The sequence below is a fragment of the Apostichopus japonicus genome, chromosome 16, assembly GCF_037975245.1.
Source record: "Apostichopus japonicus isolate 1M-3 chromosome 16, ASM3797524v1, whole genome shotgun sequence".
Classification (NCBI taxonomy): Eukaryota; Metazoa; Echinodermata; class Holothuroidea; order Aspidochirotida; family Stichopodidae; genus Apostichopus; species Apostichopus japonicus.
In genome coordinates, this window is record NC_092576.1 from 45,466,665 (window position 1) to 45,491,012 (window position 24,348).

Consider the following 24,348-nt stretch of genomic DNA (forward strand, 5'->3'; position numbering starts at 1 on the left):
AAATACCCGACTGCCAAAAAATCCCAGACGTACGATATGTGGCGATGGAATTTCCCATGTGCTTCTTTGCGCACGGCACTGAAAGAGTGTAAAGGTGTCACGTGGTAACACAATGAGGAAGCCGCCCATCACATCATCAATGTTGCCCATGTATCTCTTCGCTACAACGACGGTGTCCGCCACACCACGAATTCACCACGAATTGAAAACAATAAAAGGTAATTGTTGTTTTACGAAGTTCTAATCAAATTTATATGAAACTCTATACGGAGTTGATCAGCAGTTACAATAATCGTGGCATATACTGCGGTTATTTTGAAAACTAATATTTGATCCAAGCAGCTTAATATCAACGATAGAGTCAAAGTGATTTTAACCGCCGTTTGTTTTTACTTCTTATATCTAGTCGGGTGAATTTGCTTAATACGTTTTATCTCTTTGAATTTCAGGACAATTTTGATACAGCACCATTTAATTTGTTTCTAATCCCCGGCCTATCCAAAAGGAAAACTTTCACAAAGGAGGGGGGGGGGACCCCTTCCACTAAAACCTCTCCCCACGACGACCGTCCAGTAACGCTACATCTGTGATAAATATTGGATACGTCAATGCTCTCTCCTTCACAATATTGATACAACTTTACGTTTTGCACGAACTCACTAGTTCGTATACCTCCACGTGCGATTATGGAAGGCAAGTTACCATGATTGTTATTATTATGTGTAAGATATGTGTTGTCAGCTACGTCATAAGAGTAAATCATTATTCATGACTTATTAATATATCTCACAACCCCTACCCAAGAATGCCTTGAAAGCTCCCTCACGCAGGTCCCTCCTGGCACTATGCGATTTGTTGAGGCCTTCAATCTCAGACTGGCGAGTAGTCATGGAGGGGGGAGGAGGTCAAATTAGGACGTAATTTTAATATAATAGATAAACTGAAGTAAAACATTACTCAACAGTTAGAACAATGTTACTTTCTCAGCGCATCGCGAGCACCCATCGTAGCTGGAATTGTCTAATAATTACTTCCTGTAGGACAGCTTGAGTGGAACCAAGTTCTTTGCAACCCCCTAACATTATATAACAAATCGTCCGGCCGTTAATCTGAATTTGGCTATATATATATATATATATATATATATATATATATATATATATATATATATATATATATATATATATATATATATATATATATATATATATATCTTTCGAGATCCGGCTTTAGGAATCACAAATGATTTTCGAGTTGGTTAGCATCATGTTTGATCTCTAGAGTAAGGCAAAATATGTCACCAAAAACAGAACTAGTATTGTTCGATACAGGTGACAAACGCCTACAGTGGAATTACGATCTTCCTTACCGGTTTCGAACCTCTGGACATACAATCAGCGTCCATAGCCTAGTGGTTAGGGTGTCCGCGTACAGAGCGGGAGGCCCGTGGTTCGAATCCCGGTGGAGGCTGAAAGTTTTTTCACTGTTCTTGATTTTCCAACTCATTACGATTTTCATATATATATATATATATATATATATATATATATACATATATATTTAAAATAAATCAACTTGTGAGTTTAGAGCCGTGGTTTTCAACCTTGGGCTCGCGGGCCCATTTGGGCCCGCGAAGCCGATTTTGTGGGCTCGCGAGCATTGCCCCAGTAATGATTAAAAATTGTGGCATTTTTGGGGGCTGGTGGCGAAGGCACATGATGATGTTTCTTAGGAAGCCTCTTCGATGAAACCTTGTACAACGGGTAAAATTTACTCAACCCTAACCCTATAAGACTAGTATAAGAGAATACCATTGAGGGTTGCAAGAAATCTTTGAGATAGGCAGTACCTGTCATCTGATCACGGAGGAACATACATAGCTCTGATTGAGTCCCCGGGTCACTTGTGTCAAGAATACACATAATAAGCGCTGTGAAATTGATTTTATGATGTTGATAACTTTGCAGGGTAGGGTATGGGCTCGCGAGGACGGCTCGGAAGACGAATTGGGCTCGTGATCGAAAAAAGGTTGAAAACCAAGGGTTTAGAGCGCATGCAATGCCATTTGAAGATAGAACAATCCTTCATTCTAATTCCCACATCTCTTTACATTCCCTAGAGCTTCCGGTGCTTTGCTCCCTGGTCCCCCACCGAGCGTTTTCCCTGGACCTTCGACCCTCGGAGCTTCGCGCTCCCGAGGCTCCGTTGGGTTATTCCGACCAGAAAACAAACTTCTGGCTACACACACCTGATACCTGCCAGCAGGGACGTAGCTAAGGCCTGATGTTTGGGGGGGGGTGTAGTCGCTGAAATTCCAACTGGATGGGTTTTGGAGTCAGAAAATTCCGACTGCTGCCTTGTACCCCCCCCCCCCCCCCCCCCGCACTCATCGTCAACGATACGGTCAGTGTCAGTCAGACACCCCATCTTTCGCGACTGCACTTTTGTTCCGAACTTTTTTCAATACATTTGTACCTTATGGAGCAAAGTTTTTGCTTATGTTGATGGCACTTTTAAACTTCCGTAGATTAGCATTGAGTGTTTTAATTGTATACCATAGGGACAATGTATATATATCCGAACGTCGTAGCCAGGAATTTGAAAGGGGAAGCACTTTTTGCGATTGATATGGGAGAGGGGTCTAAGGGGAGGGGGTGTCCCCCTCCCCTTTGAGATTTTTTTCTGAACAATTGAAGGTCCTTAGATGCGATCTGGTGCAATTTGTTGCCAGTTTCATCATTATCATATGATATCATATTATCAGCAGATTTTGTTTCCTGTTTGAATTCTTTTACATGTTCTTTTACATAATATATCAGAAAGACAAACATAGTGCTCTTTTAAAATTTTTCCAGAAGGATGATTCTTGTTTATTGTCCAATGTCTGGACTTAAATACATTTGACGAACTTAATTGATGGACAATATAAACTTTCATATTTTGTAAGACAGCCAGATTTGCAGTGGCCTAAAAAATATCGTTATCTCCGTGTATTAACAGTGTAATAATTATTTATAGGAAGTGCGTATCACGTACGATTGCTAGCTTAGCTTCATAACATGCTGTTCGTGCAACAACTTAGGACGAATCATAGAACGGATGAGAACGAACTTGTCGTCGTCGTTGTGCATACGGTTCGTGACATTCCATCGAGTGAGGTTAGGTAGGCAATATGTATTTTATTACGCAGTGGCCAACTGTAGGTTTGAAATAGGCTATAGGCTAAATTTATCTAATTGCATCTGCCAAACTAAGTAAGTAGTTCAATCAGTAGGCCTGCATGTTATTACGATTATAATCGAGTTAACGGAGCTGACGAGTATTCAAGATCAAAAGAGCACTGACAAAATACCATGCTAAAAAACAACAGTTTTTAAACATTTTTTTCGACACTCAAAGGGGGGAGCAGTCGCTCCCCTGCTCCCCCTGGCTACGTCCCTGGTATATCCTGAACTAACTTTAAGCTAGCGAACAGGGTCGACCCACCCAATAGCAAAATTAATACATAAATTTTCCGAATTGAAGCTGGCGAACGTTGTATTTTTTTTAGAGTATTCAAAATCATACGAAGTTTTGTATGGTGGAGTATAAGGATCGCGAGATACAATTTCTCAATGTGACGAGGAAAACGTGGTAAATATGACTGATTAAAGGTCAATTTTGATAAAAAAATTATGTCACTCACAAATTACAAGAACATATGAAAATAAGAGTGCGACAGTCAGAAAAATTAGAGCGCGACAGTCGGAAATTCCGAATTGAAGCTGGCGACAGTCGGAAATTCCGACAGTCGGAAATTCCGACTGTCGCACTCAAATTTTCCAACTATCGTCATTTTTACCAAGATTGGGGGGGGGGTGAGACACCCCCACACCCCCCTCTAGCGACGTCCCTGCCTGCCAGCCCCCTCCCCCAACAATGTTGAAAATGTTCCTAAGCGTATATGCATAGAGTATTTTTTTCTGTCCAATATGGCTATTGACGCTGCGCATCAAGTTATTTTCTCCCATACCTCGTCAGGACATATGTGCAGTGGTGTAGCCAGGGGGGGGGGGGGGCGTGGGGACGACAGCTCCCCATGAAAGCTTGTCGCCCCCAGTCGCCCCCCACTGGGATTTTGGGTGTCGAAAATAAAATTACGTGTGAAAAATATATCATTGGTCTGAATGGTTTCGAATCTCCATGATGACCACTCGTGAACGACCCTTCGACCGCGGACCGGCAGTAGGCTATAGTTGCTGATAAACCGGACGAGACATTTTTTTTCACTTCTGGGACATACCCTGATGCTCTTAAAACCGCTAAAAAAACAAATTTTCAAGAAAGGAGACATTCCTTCGCTGAGGATCAGTCTATCACCCTAATAATGTTTCAGTCTTTCAATCTTTGATCATGTCAGTTTGACATATAGTTCGGTCATTTTCCACGCGCAATTTGCAGATTTGTCGAAAAATGTCAATGCCGGTGTCAAACTCACAATTTTGTGGTATGACTCCCAGGACGGCAAGTCGAGAAACTCAAATTCAGTCGCGGCGGATAGCTTCCTTTGCCTATAGTATGTCCGGGGACATTTTGGGGCATCGTTCCTATATCTGAGGCCCTGGGGTCATTCCTTGACCAACTTGGTGAAATATAATGTGCCCATTTCGAAGTAAATGTATTCACAGATTGTTAGTTGCCATGGTTTTGAACAAATGAGGGGTATTCTTTCCAGAAACATAGGGCAAAATGGGGCTGGGGTTTCCAGTTCGCCGCATTTGTCAACTTGCACTGGGTTCTAATGTTGATGTCAATTGGAATCACTAATAACAGAAATAATTCACCAAAAATTAGGCCGCATAAACTTTATTGCAGATTTCCTGAGTGACGAATTTGTAATTTTCTCCCGAAATCACACAACTAGATGGCTGCTATCCAGCCTGGCAAGTGCCATCTCCAGCGATCTGGCAGATATTGAAATCTGAAATTTTCTTGGTACGCTGCGCGCCAACCTATGGTGGCGCTCCGCTTGATAGTAACAAGACGCCCTCCCAGGAAATGGTCAAGCCCCCCACCGCCGCCCTCACTGAAAAAATCCTGGCTACGCCACTGCATATGTGAGTCCCCACCATGCCGTGTAACATGAATCGTCCATTACCCTCATCGACTGTTCCGTATAGTTAGGCATCCCTGCTCATATATACACTTACACACATCCTTAGAGAACAATTCTAAACGGGTGTATTAAGGGCGTTTGTAGCTTCAACTACGGTTCAGTAAGGCCTTGGTTATATGTTTGGTGATATCTTTGTCAATAAAGTGTTAATAAAATAAATAACAACTTCACAGATGATTTACTTTACTTTTATTAAAAGTTATGGTTTGAAGTACAATGAAAGACCGTCTTTGGTGAAATCAAGTTTACATTTATAATCATCACATGTTCACTTTCCACCAATCACTGTAGCATCATACTTAATTTGGCAATCTCTAAATATGACAACAGATCATATAATATCCTAACGAGTGGTTCTAGGAAACCAGTCCAAGCCAAAGGTAAGTAAAATTTACAGGCAAGACTATAGTACAAATCACATGCAATCACATATTAATATTTGTATTCATTGCTGTAAAATGTTTCTATGCAACAAAGACTGGATATGTTACAGAAGCGTTGAGGTTCCAATAAACCCTCATAATATTTGCATTTCTTAATTTTAAGTATGAACTATGCACAATACATAAAAAAGATAAAACACAACACTTTATGTTAAAGTCTGAATACCTGACTTGATGATGAATTTAGGAAAACATACTTCCGAAGTAGATTCAATATTGTTATTCTACATGCACTCTGACCAGATGGGTGAATAGAGAAAAGCTGTCGCAATCGAAAGAAATTCAATTTCTGTTACCCTTATGGTGGGAACGATGTAACGTAAAAACACATGTTCATTACACTAGGCCTAACGGTTGTAAACAAAACAGAGAGATTTGATTGGCGCATTATCTGCTGGCGGGGCTTGCACATTTTGATTGAAGTTTGTTTAATCTATGTACTCATTAAAAAGCTGGCGAATTTTATTCAGCTTAAATATTTTAACGACATGAAACTCAATGAAATTAATTTCTATTGATATGAAAAATGCATATATCGGTGTCATTTTCTCTGAATTTATAGTGCAGTAAGATGGAAAGGTCGAAGTTTAAATTGTTCAAACAAGTAATGAGACTTTAACAACGCTCATTAATTCGCCCTCCTTAGAAATAACATCACGAATAGCAAAATAAAGAAATGGATAATCCATATTATTTACTATTAAATTCATAATTGTACAGAAACTGACTTAATTGTTTATTATAATACAAAAAATACATATCTCACCATTCACATCCTCTGATATCCATATGTCACTATTCAACTATTCTACAATTTTGTTTCCAAATTTCGCGTCAAGTTTAGTTATTATATTTGCTTTAAATTATAAAATACTTCTAGTTTTCCAAGAGATGAGAAGACATGCGTCAGTGTGGACATTTTGATGACGTAATTAAATCTACATATCCTCGCCACCATATACAGTATCTCCATTCACTTACTGACACTATCCATAACCACTCACGCATCGATTCTCGTTATAGAATTACTATATTTACCATGACAACATATGTACTTCTAAATTAATTACCACGGAGGTAAACTACATAAATACTGCTAGGTCAGTGTTCTTCATTTTCAAGATTCCTGGTTTCATGATAGGTGGTGTTTGTACTTATGTGACACCCACAGTTACACCTTGGAAATGTGAAAGTAACATATTTCTACCACTACCATATACCTTAACTTTATCTACAGTGTTACAAAACCTTCTTTCAAACTATACCTATATTTCACAATGTAGCACTGGCGGATCCAGGGAGGGGGGGGGCATGCCCCCCCCCCCCAAAGGTGAGCCAAAAAGTGTTTCCGAACATCCGCTAAATCATATGATTTGAAATTTAAAAAATCGAGAGGAATAGCAGTGGTAGTCTAGTCTAAACCTTTTCGTTTTCTGGTTTAAAGTTAAATGTATGAGCATGAGGATTTACAGTGTATCACCATTTTGCAGTTACAGGCTGGTTGTAAGAAATTTATAACCTATGAGAAATAAAATTTCTTGAGAAAGATGATCCCAACTTTGTTTTATAAATATTTTAGAAAATTACACCTGGGAAACATTTTTTTATAGAAGTAAATTAACATTACCATTATACACTTTTGTCGCACCAAATTGCATCTGAGGGCATTCAGCAATAGACAATTTTCCAAAGGGGGAGGGGGGCACCCCCTCACCTTAGACCCCTCCCCCATATCACTCTAATGCCACTTTTGGCCCCTCCCAAACAAAGGCCCTGGATCCGCCAGTGCAATGTAGAATCTCAAAACCGAGGCAGCCAAACTCATAAATATTCCATTTTCTTTGGAATAACTCCAAGTATAATTCGATGAAAACGTTTTTTTTTTCTCAAAATAGTTTTTTTAAATATTATTTTCGGGGATAACTTATTGATAAGCATGTCATTCTGATATAAATGGTTCCTTCTTTATAATTGGCAGAAGACGTATCCATGAAGTGATACAAGAAAATAATTGCTTAGCAGAATAAATACATTTGAAAATATCAGCATAAAATCGAGTGAGTTAAAAATAAGTATGATGATTTAAACTAAACTACATAAGTAACAGTCCCCTAAGCAAGAAATGTAAACAAATATCGACACATAGTATATGGAAAAAGCGATGGTGTTTAAAGCTAAGTGAAAGAATTAAAGAGGACGATCGCCAATGTTGTAACAACGTCACAATTATTTATAGAGACCCGAATTCCCTTTGAAGTTTCCCAGTACACTCTAAACTTGTTTTGTGTAAACCTCAGGCAAGCAATTTTCGATGAACTGAGTGGTGTATAATAACTCCAGCGGGATCAGAACAGGTTGTCTTCAGAAACATGTACTTGCGTAATTCATCTACCAGGATCCAAACTTCTACAGGACAAAGAAGAATAAAAATCAAACATTTTCAAAATAGGATCATAGTTTTTCAATATGTTGATGTATAAGAGTGGAATTATATTTGATAACGGAAAATGTTTAATAAAGGTCTCGGCTTTTCTCATCTAACATTAAAACGTATTCAATCAGAATGCGTGGATATAAAGCGTAATCATTTGACATGTTTTTTGTGGGGGAGGGGTGGATAATCCACTCAGTGTATCATTATTATATTTCGAATACATCCCTTTAATCCCCTCAGTGTATGTTAGTAATATTTGATGACTAAGTAAATATTTGTTGACTGCCTCCCTCTAATACACTCATTGTTTGTTTAGTAATATTTGTTGACCACATCCCTTTAATCCCCTCAGTGTATGTTAGTAATATGTTTTTACTACATCACTCTAATCCACACATTGTTTGTTTAGTAATATTTGTTGACTGCGTCCCTCTAATCCACTCATTGTTTGTTAAGTAATATTTGTTGATCACATCCCTTTAATGCCCTCAGTGTATGTTATTAATATGTTTTGACTACATCACTCTAATCCACACATTGTTTGTTTAGTAATATTTGTTGACTGCGTCCCTCTAACTCACTCATTGTTTGCTTAGTAATATTTGTTGATCACATCCTTTTAATCCCCTCAGTGTATGTTAGTAATATGTTTTGACTACATCACTCTAATCCACACATTGTTTGTTTAGTAATATTTGTTGACCACATCCCTTTAATCCCCTTAGTGTATGTTAGTAATATGTTTTGACTACATCACTCTAATCCACACATTGCTTGTTTAGTAATATTTGTTGACTGCGTCCCTCTAATCCACTCATTTTTTGTTAAGTAATATTTGGTGATCACATCCCTTTAATCCCCTCAGTGTATGTTAGTAATATATTTTGACTACATCACTCTAATCCACACATTTTTTGTTTAGTAATATTTGTTGATCACATCCCTTTAATCCCCTCAGTGTATGTTAGTAATATGTTTTGACTACATCACTCTAATCCACACATTGTTTGTTTAGTAATATTTGTTGATCACATCCCTTTAATCCCCTTAGTGTATGTTAGTAATATGTTTTGACTATATCACTCTAATCCACACATTGCTTGTTTAGTAATATTTGTTGACTGCGTCCCTCTAATCCACTCATTTTTTGTTAAGTAATATTTGTTGATCACATCCCTTTAATCCCCTCAGTGTATGTTAGTAATATGTTTTGACTACATCACTCTAATCCACACATTTTTTGTTTAGTAATATTTGTTGATCACATCCCTTTAATCCCCTCAGTGTATGTTAGTAATATGTTTTGACTACATCACTCTAATCCACTCATTGTTTGTTTAGTAATATTTGTTGATCACATCCCTTTAATCCCCTCAGTGTATGTTATTAATATGTTTTGACTACATCACTCTAATCCACACATTGCTTGTTTAGTAATATTTGTTGACTGTGTCCCTCTAATCCACTCATTTTTTGTTTAGTAATATTTGTTGATCACATCCCTTTAATCCCCTCAGTGTATGTTAGTAATATGTTTTGACTTCATCACTCTAATCCACACATTTTTTGTTTAGTAATATTTGTTGATCACATCCCTTTAATCCCCTCAGTGTATGTTATTAATATGTTTTGACTACATCACTCTAATCCACACATTGTTTGTTTAGTAATATTTGTTGACTGCGTCCCTCTAACTCACTCATTGTTTGCTTAGTAATATTTGTTGATCACATCCCTTTAATCCCCTCAGTGTATGTTATTAACATGTTTTGACTACATCACTCTAATCCACACATTGCTTGTTTAGTAATATTTGTTGACTGCGTCCCTCTAATCCACTCATTTTTTGTTTAGTAATATTTGTTGATCACATCCCTTTAATCCCCTCAGTGTATGTTAGTAATATGTTTTGACTTCATCACTCTAATCCACACATTTTTTGTTTAGTAATATTTGTTGATCACATCCCTTTAATCCCCTCAGTGTATGTTAGTAATATGTTTTGACTACATCACTCTAATCCACACATTGCTTGTTTAGTAATATTTGTTGACTGCGTCCCTCTAATCCACTCATTTTTTGTTTAGTAATATTTGTTGATCACATCCCTTTAATCCCCTCAGTGTATGTTAGTAATATGTTTTGACTTCATCACTCTAATCCACACATTTTTTGTTTAGTAATATTTGTTGATCACATCCGTTTAATCCCCTCAGTGTATGTTAGTAATATGTTTTGACTACATCACTCTAATCCACACATTGTTTGTTTAGTAATATTTGTTGATCACATCCCTTTAATCCCCTCAGTGTATGTTAGTAATATGTTTTGACTACATCACTCTAATCCACACATTGTTTGTTTAGTAATATTTGTTGACTGCGTCCCTCTAACTCACTCATTGTTTGCTTAGTAATATTTGTTGATCACATCCCTTTAATCCCCTCAGTGTATGTTATTAACATGTTTTGACTACATCACTCTAATCCACACATTGCTTGTTTAGTAATATTTGTTGACTTCGTCCCTCTAATCCACTCATTTTTGGTTTAGTAATATTTGTTGATCACATCCCTTTAATCCCCTCAGTGTATGTTAGTAATATGTTTTGACTTCATCACTCTAATCCACACATTTTTTGTTTAGTAATATTTGTTGATCACATCCCTTTAATCCCCTCAGTGTATGTTAGTAATATGTTTTGACTACATCACTCTAATCCACACATTGTTTGTTTAGTAATATTTGTTGATCACATCCCTTTAATCCCCTCAGTGTATGTTATTAATATGTTTTGACTACATCACTCTAATCCACACATTGTTTGTTTAGTAATATTTGTTGACTGCGTCCCTCTAACTCACTCATTGTTTGCTTAGTAATATTTGTTGACCACATCCCTTTAATCCCCTCAGTGTATGTTTTTAATATGTTTTGACTACATCACTCTAATCCACACATTGTTTGTTTAGTAATATTTGTTGACCACATCCCTTTAATCCCCTTAATGTATGTTAGTAATATGTTTTGACTACATAACTCTAATCCACACATTGCTTGTTTAGTAATATTTGTTGACTGCGTCCCTCTAATCCACACATTTTTTGTTTAGTAATATTTGTTGATCACATCCCTTTAATCCCCTCAGTGTATGTTAGTAATATGTTTTGACTTCATCCCTCTAATCCACACATTTTTTGTTTAGTAATATTTGTTGATCACATCCCTTTAATCCCCTTAGTGTATGTTAGTAATATGTTTTGACTACATCACTCTAATTCACACATTGTTTGTTTAGTAATATTTGTTGATCACATCCCTTTAATCCCCTCAGTGTATGTTATTAATGTTTTGACTACATCACTCTAATCCACACATTGTTTGTTTAGTAATATTTGTTGACTGCGTCCCTCTAACTCACTCATTGTTTGCTTAGTAATATTTGTTGATCACATCCCTTTAATCCCCTCAGTGTATGTTAGTAATATGTTTTGACTACATCACTCTAATCCACACATTGTTTGTTTAGTAATATCTGTTGACTGCGTCCCTCTAACTCACTCATTGTTTGTTTAGTAATATTTGTTGACCACATCCCTTTAATCCCCTCAGTGTATGTTAGTAATTTTTTGATTACATCACTCTAATCCACACATTGTTTGTTTAGTAATATTTGCTGACTGCATCTCTCTAATCCACTCATTGTTTGTTTAGTAATATTTGTTGACCACATCCCTTTAATCCCCTCAGTGTATGTTAGTAATATGTTTTGACTACATCACTCTAATCCACACATTGTTTGTTTAGTAATATTTGTTGACTGCGTCCCTCTAACTCACTCATTGTTTGCTTAGTAATATTTGTTGATCACATCCCTTTAATCCCCTCAGTAATTGTTAGTTATATGTTTTGACTACATCACTCTAATCCACACATTGTTTGTTTAGTAATATTTGTTGACTGCGTACCTCTAATCCACTCATTGTTTGTTTAGTAATATTTGTTGATCACATCCCTTTAATCCCCTCAGTGTATATGTTTTGACTACATCACTCTAATCCACACATTGTTTGTTTCGTAATATTTGTTGACTGCGTCCCTCTAACTCACTCATTGTTTGCTTAGTAATATTTGTTGATCACATCCCTTTAATCCCCTCAGTGTATGTTAGTTATATGTTTTGACTACATCACTCTAATCCACACATTGTTTGTTTCGTAATATTTGTTGACTGCGTCCCTCTAATGTTGGTATTTTTTGACTACTGTTATGAAATAGTAATACTGCCTTCTTTGAGGTTCCTGGTACACTCCATCAAGAGATCGTACAGGCCCTTTAAATATTGATCTGGGTCGAGGTTTCAGTTTTCCCTCGAGAAGTTTTAACTATCTTATTGAATCATGTTACAGGGCCTTTTGCCTAAAATAGATCCCATGTATCTGTGGAACATTCGAGAAGGCTCTTCTCACGTGGTATGGGGGATTTTCCATAAAAAGGTTGGACATCCAAACTCCTAACCAATCAGGACAGATCAGTGCTTTATGCACTGATTTTTATATCGTTAGCTTATGCAGGATGGGCAGGTGATCAGCTGCCTTCTGACTATGCGCAGTGGGATTTTCGGTGGAGTGTTTTATCAAAAGCGGCATGGTCCCGCAAGTTTGTGACTTCGAGTTATTATTATTATTATTATGGATCCTTATATAGCGCAAATACTATAACATATGTATATTCAAATGCGCTTTACATGTTGCGTTATTGACGGAGATCATTTTTTTTGGGGGGGGGGGGGGGGTTTATGTTAACGGCAAACTAATCATTTTATTTAATTCGAGAAGAAAATCGACCGAGAAGAAATTATACCAAATCACTAATCAAATCCTATCTTGTCAACTTGTTTTTGTGATTACTGTCAGTGTTTTCCTCTATCGTCCGTTCGAGACATCTCCTGAAGAAGCGTAGAATACGGCATCAAGATACTCCAATACCTCTCTCTCTGGCGAGTCACTTTATAATATTACATGCCGAAGTCATGGGCTCGTTATAATATTACACTACATCACTATAATCCATCCATTGCTTTGTTTGTAATATTAGTTTACTACATTCCTATAATCCACCCATTATATGTTTAGTAATATTTGTTAACTACATCACTTTAATCCATGTAGTGTATGTTAGTAATATGTGTTGGGTACATCCCTCTAGTTGATCCATATTATGTTTAACATTATCGGTAAACTACATAATTTGTAACAACCCATTGCCTATTTATAACTATTTATTATATTAACTTTTATCCAATCACTCATCGTGTTTTGCTCACTTGTCTCTACTCACCCGATATGTCAGTACTTTCTTATAATTCTCATTCAGAAACCATCAACTGATAACCGAGATATGACTCAATTAAACAGTTATTGATATATCACAGTTATAGTTAGTTCATCGGATGACATCACTGTATGTTTGTTACTTTGACTAAGCAATGGTGTGTTCAATACAGTGACATGCGCTGTATTACAAGCGTCTGGGGATACTCAAGTACCACGCCAATGGTATTTAGATGCTCTTGCTTGTAATTACAGTATCAATATGTCATTAAAACAAATATGATATAAAATAATTATTACACAGGAGATGTAATGATTACTTACTTCCCAACGACCAGAGTTGAGATCAAGCCTATCATATTCATCATGCCTAGGAGAATCCGGAGTCCAGAAAACTGTAGGAAACAAAGGAGATTAAAAACCGATACATATGATTTAACAAGTAAAAGAATATCAATGATGTATTAGTGAATGAACAATTTGAACAATACACAATGGAAACAACCATATCACGTTTTACTATAATCTTTATTGTCTCTAGGGATGCAAATTCTTTCTTGTCGCTAAAAATATTTTGGTTGTCACATGTTCTTTTGAAAAGTAATTTTGGGAGGATGGTGAAGTCAGACATATTGTAGGTGAGCTATTTTATACACCAAACATTGTAGATGTTCCCGAATAGCCCGCCCCCCCCCATACATTCCCTTCCCTGGTTAGCATACAACTGCAATGGCATATTAAACAAGAATATGTTTTCGTGACAATGCAATGATGTAGTCAACACAAGTTTAGTACGTATTTAAAAAAATATCAACCTTTCAATGTTACATGATAAGATCATTACAGTTTTGCAATTAACTTTGCTTTTTGGCAATACTTTATTAAACAGTTGTTTAGAATTGCTAGTGATTACCATTCCGTCAAATATCAAACCTTTAAAATCATGTTGCATATACCTTGGACATCGGTAGTAATGGATCATATCTATCTCATACTGCGATACAGCAGGTATATAAAAATAAAGTACCTTTATTTCGCCGTTTAGGAAAGATCTTAATCCTTGGAAAAACCATAGACATTTACCTAAATTTCACAAATATCCGACAATGTAATTAGTCTACGAGTGTTAAATTGTTAACGATATTGCAATACATGTGTCATTTTATGTACTTTGGACACCATCTAATAGTGTTTGTCAGTATTTCCAGCGTTTTCATAGCCGTGTATTCATAGCACAATACCAGGTCAAAGGGCGGATACCAACACTTTTCAAGATATGTGTTTCGCAAGACACAGAAGTAATCTTCTGCCCTTCGTTGTATGTTTAACTAAAGGATGCAATACAAGGCAGTGCTAGATCATACAGTTGGATCATTAGTCGCAACTATGTAATGGTGTGAGTTGATATCCATACGTTTCTTCATCCTTCGTGTTTCGACTTTTCTCAACTTTTTGACAGCATCTACAGAATATATCAGTCTAACATAGAAGTCAAATTAAATAGATGGGCCTATAAGAAACTTTTGTCAACAATTTCACAATTCCAATGATAAACTTTAATTAAAAACGTATTTACGGTCATAATAAACGAGAAGAGTTTCCAAAAACGTCAACATTTCGATGAATTAGTCGACTTGTTGTGAAAGTAGTCGACATTTCAGGGGTGCTACTTTATGATTAAACAGTTGAAAATTGAAGAATTTAGCCGAAATTTTGAGATTGAAATTCTGATTTTTTGTTATAAAATAGCAACATTTGCAGTGTCCCACTTGAGCCACCGTAGTACCGAAAAAAGCCTTTCTTTAATAGAGCAGATTGACTTAATCCAGAAAACGAATTCACTTTACCTGTTGCTAAGTACACTTTACTCTCTATTATACAACATCAATTAGTAAATGATGTCTCCCAAATATCTGACTCATGAATATCAGTCCATGTTTACTACAACATACAATGTCGCCCGTTGATATGGCGCCCTCACTTTTACTGGAACTAAAACCCAATCAAATGTCGACTACGGGAATGGTTCGAACTGTAAACAACATGACACATGACACATGAGTCATTAAGTGATTAATATAACTTTACCATTCACTCCCCGAGATTTCAGTGTGGCTAGAGATGGTCCGACGGGTATCGAGGGCTGCAGACAGTCCCATAGGCTATAATCAGAAAAAGAAAGAGAATTAGTCAGTTGCCATTACATCTTTCTTTAATTGTTACTATTTTTGATACTGCAGGACAAAGATTTACCAAATGAACGCAATACATCAATAGTTGTCCCTCCCTCTGTAACACCCGTTTCTTGGAAGGATCAGGAACACACCGGCTACCGAAAAGCTTGAAAACAACTAAAGCGGTATCACGGATGCTTTTTCTTTAAGGCCAACATTTTAACCCAACTCCAAAAGTCTCTAAACAGGTTCTATTGAGACATCGAGCCTCAATCGGAAACTTGTTATAAATAATTACAGTGGGGCAGCAGTGAATATATAAGTTGAAGTACGGCTCTGTTTCATTATTTTCAAATCATTCAAACCCCCCTCCCCCAACCCCCTCTCTCTTCTTTCCCACCCAGCCTGTTCTGTTCATTGTCGGGTGATCATAAACGGCACCACACTATTCCTGTTCAAACAGACATATATCGTTGATGTAACTTGACATGTGTTTCAACTCTATCTGAAGGTAGAAAGTTTACAAAATGTGAATCATGCAATAATTTGCTCTTACATTATCCATTTGTTTATTTTTGTCTATCAGTTATGAAAACAACCGATCATTTTCAACATACCTTAAATAGAAGGAATATCTCTAGGGCGCTTGAAAGGAGGGGGGGGGGTCGTATTTGGGGTGTGGGTTGAGAATATAGGAGGTGTGGGTGATCTCTTCTAAAGTAAGAGGATTTTGAATTAATCGTCATAGAAGAAGTATCACATCGATTTTTTCCCTGTCAATATGTTTGAATATAGTTGTAAATTGCTAAGTTAATTTTCTGCGGGTTTTGTTAATCTCACAAACGTATAAACAGACCCCCGAATAAGCCAACAAACAAATAAAACTAGATATGAACCTTCATTACGTCTTCAACAATACATCGTTAAGGTAAAAACATAACCAGAATACAAAGATGCATTGTGGTTTCGATGATGTAACAGTTTGAGCAGTTTTCTTTATGAATCTGACGTACCGTAATGTATATTGATGGTGTACAACATACTTGGTATTGGTCTAAGTAATACATTGAAAAGCAGTGTTATGTGACAAACAATAAATTCAAAATGACACAGGCTGTCCTGAAATGACAATTGACGTCAACAACAGGCTTCTTGTACTAACTGTAATACTAAATATGACATCTGTCCTTGTTGAAATATTGTGTATTTTTTTTCCTCCACTATTTGACCCCTGTTGAACTATAACGACCCTTGGCCTCCACCCACAAAATTAGGCTTCTTGTACTCAATCTGGTACAAGTACATATCAAATATGCGATCTGTCCAAGCTTCCCTTGCGATATTGTTTCTAGGGCTGTGAGTTTTCGTTTAAAGACCTAAACGATTAAACGGCCGATTTTTCGTTCGTTTAAACGTTTAAACATTCGCGAAATCGCGAGAAAACGCCGAGCACGCATATTGTGCGAGCATAAAGGCGTGGGGTCCAGGGGACCGCCCTAGGGCCCTGGTGGGGCGAAGACCCCGGAAAAGGAAAAGGAAATTTTTGCGTGTCTGGCGATAAAAAAAATTCGCACTTGAGGATGTAAAATACTGACAACTTTTTTTAATTTAAATTGTCACGAAGCCGATGAAAATTTTGAAATGACAAGTTAGAGTAGCTATATTATGTTATAAAATGAAAAGAGATTTAATCTGTCTTACAATCTTTAAAAAGTTTAACTTACACTAACCTCCGATATTATGGAACAAAAAACGTTCGGCAAATCCCCGTTTCTAATCTGCCTAACAATGAATAGCGCGCACTAAACGTACATCACTTTACAACTGCAGTACGGTTTAACCCAACTTAAATACTGCGGTAGGATACTGTACATGTGCTCAGAATTTTCACAGGTACCTTGCCAAACAACTGTGCGCTCATCCCTTGTCTAACACCTGTTTGTTAACATTTTTGGCACGTTTCCAAGAAACGTTTCATGGAGTATTCCCCATGATACACGAGGCACAGTTCATACACGCAGCACAAGATATCAAGCTATGGCCATCTTTATGAAAGTAAACCTTGTAATAAAATATAGTTTAGGCCACACGGCATGATTAACTAATGCTAAACATTATTTCCATGTTCTTGTAGAAAACGTCAAGTTCGCAAAGTACAATTAGTTGTGTTTTTGAAGTTACGTAAGATCCGTAACAGACGAGGTGGTTAGGCTATTTGCTATTCACTTAACTATGGTAGGACATTATTTTGTCCGTATTTTTGGAAATTCTAGAAAATACTTTCTTTCCCCCCCGCTTAACACCAGATGTGGTCTTACGGTTTATCATAAATGGGTGTACTAGAGCCTTGTTTACATGACATTTGGAATTTTTTGCATTTACAGGTAGCCTCAGTTGCAATTTGGTGCAATATAGCACACTTCAACACCCACTCCATTTTGTAAACTTAATTTTGTATTTTCACCAGGCCTTAGATGCAATTTGGTGCTCCAAATGAGATTTTTTTTCTCATTTGGAAATGAAAAAGGGGTTTTCTGACTTGCGAAGCGGGGGGGGGGCGGAATGATACTTCCGCCCCTCCACATTTTTCACTGGGGGGGCTGGCGCCCCCAGCCCCCCGGTTCCTACGCCCTTGTTTAGCACGATATGCCAGTTTCGCGTGAATTTTTCGAAAGTGTTTTGCTGGATCTTTCGTAAAATTTGAAAGGACCGAACTTACTTTTCGTACACATTTGGTAATTTCTCTACTGATTTTCAGAGTTTTTTTTTACGATCTCCAATCGATACATTTCCTTTGATCATGTATTTGAACAACTATTACCAAGTCGAGTATTCGACCCGGTATTGTCATGCCCGTATTTGTATATTGTATTGCCCGTAATTGTAATTTGTTTCGTAAGGTGTGTTAGTGTAGAGAGACAGGTAAGAGGAAGTAACTGTTTGGCGCACGTTGACTTCAAATGACCTATGAGCTCCATCAAAAGCAATAAATACAGTAGGCTTCTTAAATTTGATATGGGTACATCTACAACCAAATATGAGATCTGCCCAAGCCTCGCTTCTTGATATATTGTTTTCAAGGTGTTCACAATTTGACCCCTGGTGACCCCAAATGACCTGTGACCTCCACCAAAACCAATTGGCTTCTTCAAATTAATGTGGCAATTCTACTCACCAAATATGAGGTCTGTTCAAGCTCTCATTCTTGAGATATTGTGTTTACAAGATTTTCACAATTTGACTCTGGTGATCCCAAATGACATTTGACCTCCAACAACAAACAACTTCTTGTACTAAATGTGTTACTTCTACACACCAAATATGAGGTGTGCACAAGTTCCCTTCTTGAAATATTGTGTTTACAATGTTTTCAAAATTTGATCACTGGTGACCCAAAATGACTTGTGGCCTTCACCAAAGACAATAGGCTTCTTATAATTATTGTGGTAATCCTACACACCAAATATGCAATTGGTCCGACTTTCCCTTCTTGAGATCGTCGTGTTTACTAGCTGGGGAACACAGACGGACACAATCACGCCCAAGCGTCGACCATTTTTGTTTAATGTATCGTTAACATCGCAAATTCACATTATTTCCTCAATATTTTCAAATATGAAATGTGTCATTAAAGTAATATTTTGCTTTTAGCGTTATCCAGACCGTAATGCAATGTAATGTTCTCTGATGAACATATGAACGTTTAAACATTTGCTTGTCTTCAATCCCTATCAGTTGATTGAGATATGAGAACGTTAATAAAAGTTAAATGAGCCAGAGAATGAAGATAGTTTGTAAATGATGGTAGCTTTAGAAAAACGGCAAAGCTATAAACCCGAATCCTTAAGAATCACAAAAGAAATGGTTCCATTATGACACAGCGCTCTCAATGGTAAACATATTTCTTCATAAACATAACACATTAACATATTACTTCATAAAGTGCTACACCAACTAATATACATATTTATATAATAGACCCAACCCCTCCCCCACTAACACTCTTTCGTTAAGTGCTCAAATGCCGCACCATGCTATTGCAGTTTTAAAAGACTACCCCCGCCCATCTATAATCAAACATTTTATTCAACTATACCTGGCGGAAAAAAAATGTTATAACAGTACATGATGCAAAGATTAGCTTTTTCTTGATGTTTGTTTTACAGTTACTGAAAGTGCCGGCTTATTTTCAACAATCCATTAAATAAAAACAGGACCGCAACCAGCCCCCCCCCCCCACCCCCCCTCCCTCCCGCTGAAAGTTTCCACTTCCAAAATGAGAGTAGACCTATGATAATGTGGACGTCTGTACTTGTGATATGCGCTATTTCAGTTAGATTTTAGCGAAATGTTTATATCATTTCTTGTGCTTTCATTAGTAGTGTAAAACCTTGATATTCTAGGCACGTATAGGAACGGCGTACAGAAAGAAAAAAAAAAGTTTAGTTTAACCTCTCATCACGTACCGTATATGTGCACGATCGCGTATGCGATGGCTGTGCGTTTGTTTTAGTTTCCACAAGTTTGAATAGAATAACAATAAATGTAGAGGTCTCCTAACATCTTAATCGTGTGAACAGTGTAGTAGTCTAATGTGAAACTATACGGTTCATAAATATATTTATTAAGTCTATTTGCTTTATGTAGGCCTATCAATTCCATTGTTATTCCTGTATCAGTGCTCCAATGTTTTAATTAGAATATTGAAGCCACGTGAATATACGTATTTACAGGGCTTTTTTAAGAGGCGAACAAGGGGGGGGGGGGTGGGCAACTCCCCAGTCCGCTATAGGCCTACGTCCATCCACTCAGCTCAACCCCACCACCCAGTAGGTGTCTTTTTGACATGTTAACAATTAATTTACATCTTAACTCCCCATATGGCTTCCTTTCGACATATGTACACTACAGCAACCACCAGAATGCCCTAGCGTATATCTTCAATTACATGTGTAAACCAATGAATAAAGCACAGCTTATAAAGTAACGTAAAATCCTTTATTCCCCTACAAAATCATTTTACAGAATCATTTTATTTTGTGTGGCGGTCTTAATAGGCCAATCGTATTTTGTGGTTGAATGCGTTTGTCTCTGTTTGTTCTCATTTACACAACATGTTCATATGTTAACTATCTACACTATACATTATCGCACAACATATGAGTAAGCTCAGACGTCACTGATTGAAAAATTAATGGAAAATAAACATCAACTGAAGCAGAAATTAATGTTGATTGCTAAACTGTAAGTAATGGTACAAGTTTTTTTTTTAACATTTTATAAACTAATTACAACATGTCATTATTTAATCACGAAACCCAGTGTCGTGCGGATGGATTTATAAGGTGTGGGACCGGGTACGGTGTAACATTTGAATATTCTTCCGACTGATTTAGGTAGTGACTTTTTATAGCAGAGTCAGGTGCGAATGTAATATTTTCTAAACGAGTGGGTGCTGCAGTAGGATCACTGAACTCCCATATATGGTGGTCTAGAGGTGCCCCCCACATCACCCCCAGAATAAAAACAAAACAATATAGAAGCCAAATGATGCATTCTGAGGTATGTTAAGACTTTAATTCATGTTTTTAAAATTTAGCTCTAAAAGAAGGTTGTGCTAGTAAGTTTCTCCGACTGATGAAAGTAGGGGCATAGACCTTGATAGGAGGGCCAGAGTAGTATTTTATAATGGAGGATATGTTGCCCTGGGGTCATTCAAGCCAATGTAGGGCATTTGGGGTTCCTACCCGGAAATAAGAATGTTAGACGATAGATAGAGTTTGGTCCCTAAACGCAAAGTATTGCTACTGTATAAAGAAATACGCTGTGTGAAGTTTAAGAAAACAGTCGGTGAGAGAGTGATGGGGGGGGGGGGACACCAATAGTAGTGATCCTATCCTTCCCTATAGCAGAATCCAAAAATCCGCCCACTGAACCATATTCCCCCAATATATTAAGATCGTTTTTACTATAATAATAGGCCTAATGAACTCGTATAAGATGTTAGAGTATCGTTTTCTTCCAAACATCGTTTGGCTAACATTATAATAAAATAGAGACAGATTTAGTACTTGCCAAAATGACCTTCAGAACAACAGATCATTGACGTATCCAGATACCGAAGCTGCAGTCGTTTAGTCACGTGACGTATTACATCGCGATTGACAGGTCATGTATAAAGAATACAATGAGCTTGATATACAGTGTACATCATTATATTAATAGAGATTATAATGAAAGGAAAGTTAACATTCACTAGTAGGTCTGAACACAGATATCATATGTTCATTCATACTTAGTAAAGATTCCTAAATCCTATTGGTCCATTCAGGTCAGCTGACCGTGGTTAATCCTGTGAGTAACGCACGGTAAAATTACGGGGTATCACTTTAATAAATCTTTGGTGATATGTAACCAAAAATGTTTTGTTTTATGATATTTCCCCACACAAATGGTAGTGTATGAATGAACGGGGTAAATCAACGGTCTAGCGTGCGTTACTCACATGATTAATGCACTCCGGGTGTTAATGCTATCGCTGGATGCACTCGGGCTCCGCCCTCGTGCATCGCTTGCATTATCCCCCGATCGTGCATTAATCCTGTGATTAACGCACTCTAGACCGTTGATTAACCCCTTATTATATGTATACAGTGTGTATGTAGGTACAGCGTGAGCATAGGCGTAGAAGCCCAATTTGATTTGGTGTGCGGGGGGGGGGGGTGAGGGGCTGTAATAAATTGCCCGAAAAATATAACCAAAATTGTTAGCGCGCTCCGCGCGCGTTCAAAATCTTAATGTACATATTATATAAGCATGCACCGGTTATTACATCGCATGCCAATAACATACAATCATTTGCCGTCTTATTTCCCTTCCATATTGGCTATCATTTTTGGGCAAGTCATTACAATATAATGATCATAATAATAGAAGTTTAACCATTGAAAAAAAAAAATTGCTTTTTTTTCAGTTGGTGCCTGACAAATTCTCAGCATATTGCCCAAATGTTCACAAATATAATTTTGTTGGGGGGGGGGGGGGGGCTGCATACTTTTGTATATGTTGACCTTGGTGCTTTCATCCGTTGTTATAACTCGTGTAAAAAATGATTTCCGTCTTAAAAAAATCCTTTATTGTCCAAAATACTGTAAGTCCAATAAGGAATTTAACTGATTTTTAGACTTTATGGGCCCAAGTATAGACCTGGTGCACACTGCATACTATATTATAAAAAACATGACTTAAAATCGCTGATTTGGATGTATTGCTTTTGTGTTGGACAAATAACCAGTTATGAGCAATTCCCCGAATTCCATAATGTTTAACTTTGTAAAGTTATAAACAAATCAGTCACAGGTACTTAAAGTGAACAGCTTATCACAGTCAGTAACTCCTGAGACTGGTGTGTTTGTTTTGGGAATTTCCTAGTTCTTAACTAGTAAAAAATTAAACATTTACTAATTTTTAGTGCATATGAAAACAAATCATAAAATAAGTATGTATAATAACTGTCAAATATTTTACAGATTGGTCACAATTTGATCTTTTTTTTCATTTTCCCTTTACACTTGTTTCCCTTTAGTTTCCTTTCTAATTAATTTCATACATATACCCTTATATTTTTTTCTCTTTCCTTTCTTATATAATTATTTGTTTCTCAAAAGGAAGAAAAACAACAATAAACAAATTTAACTTAAAGAAATAGAAATATCTTCTTCTGCTTTTAAACTTCTCCACTGGCTTCCGATAAAGGATCGTATCGATTTTAAAATTGTATCACTCACTTATAAGGCGCTTCACGGATCTGCACCATCTTATCTGAAGGACCTTCTTAAACCATGATCAGTGAGCTACTCCATACGATCTCATGACAGTTTGATTTTAACTATCCCCCGCACTCGCTGCAAGTCCCTCGGTGACCGATCTTTTTGTGCCTGTGCCCCCAAATTGTGGAATGCACTCCCATTTTCTATTCGCAATTCAAGTACTGTAAGTTCATTTAAATCCAGTCTTAAGACTTTCATTTTCACACGTGTATATAATTAATCTAGTTTTACTTATTATCTCATTCTTTTTGTATTTATTTCTTACTTTTGTTTTATCCTATTTTCTGATTTTGTGGCATGGTATATACTGACTTCATTTTCTCCATCGTTATTGGATTTGTTTAGTCTTTTAGGGTTATCTGTTTTTAAGATTTTTACCTCTTTCTTGTGATTAACATGGTTTCATAATTTTTGTTAAGTTTTTTACCGTTACTCTTTTAAGTTTGTACAGCGCCATAGCTTATGTTTTACACATATATGTGCGCTTTAGAAATGTTTAAATAATAATAATAATAATAATAATAATGTAGGGTCAATATCATGCATGGCCTTCCAAAGATTTAAAACCAGACAGTGTCTAGACGTGACGTATTCATTGCAATCTCCAGGTACTTGTTTGTCAGTAAATTCCAGGTGTTTTTATAAAGCACGCGAGCGTCTGTTATATTGAACACAACTTCTTTTCATTGGAAGGCGCGCGCGTCTATTCCATTGAATACAACTTCTTTCATTGTATTGTTAAAGTATTTGATTGACAGGTGTTGAACAAAAGAAAATGATAAACTATTGAAAGTGTCAGTACAGTCAGTGTACATCTTTAGTTAGAAAAAAAAATGATGAAATAAGTTCAACAGACTTTTACGAAAATAAAACGTGTTCTGAGTAGAAAAGAGTGGAAATTTTTTGACGTACAAATGTATGATATAAATGTGTACAGTATTGGGTATATATGGCAGGTTAGATTTTTCAAATGGGAATAT

General features: G+C 36.9%; 1 protein-coding gene and 1 long non-coding RNA gene across 8 annotated transcripts in view; both read right to left on the bottom strand.

The window, feature by feature from the left end:
• The window catches only part of LOC139982215 (tRNA (cytosine(38)-C(5))-methyltransferase-like), a 100,833-nt gene that overhangs the window by 16,212 nt on the left and 60,273 nt on the right, over positions 1-24,348 (bottom strand). The window lies entirely within an intron of this gene.
• Positions 5,328-15,784, bottom strand: LOC139982228 (uncharacterized). The gene is made up of 3 exons (XR_011798055.1): positions 15,454-15,784; positions 13,690-13,760; positions 5,328-8,004 (listed from the first exon to the last, which is right to left on the bottom strand). It is a non-coding gene; the product is annotated as an uncharacterized lncRNA (long non-coding RNA).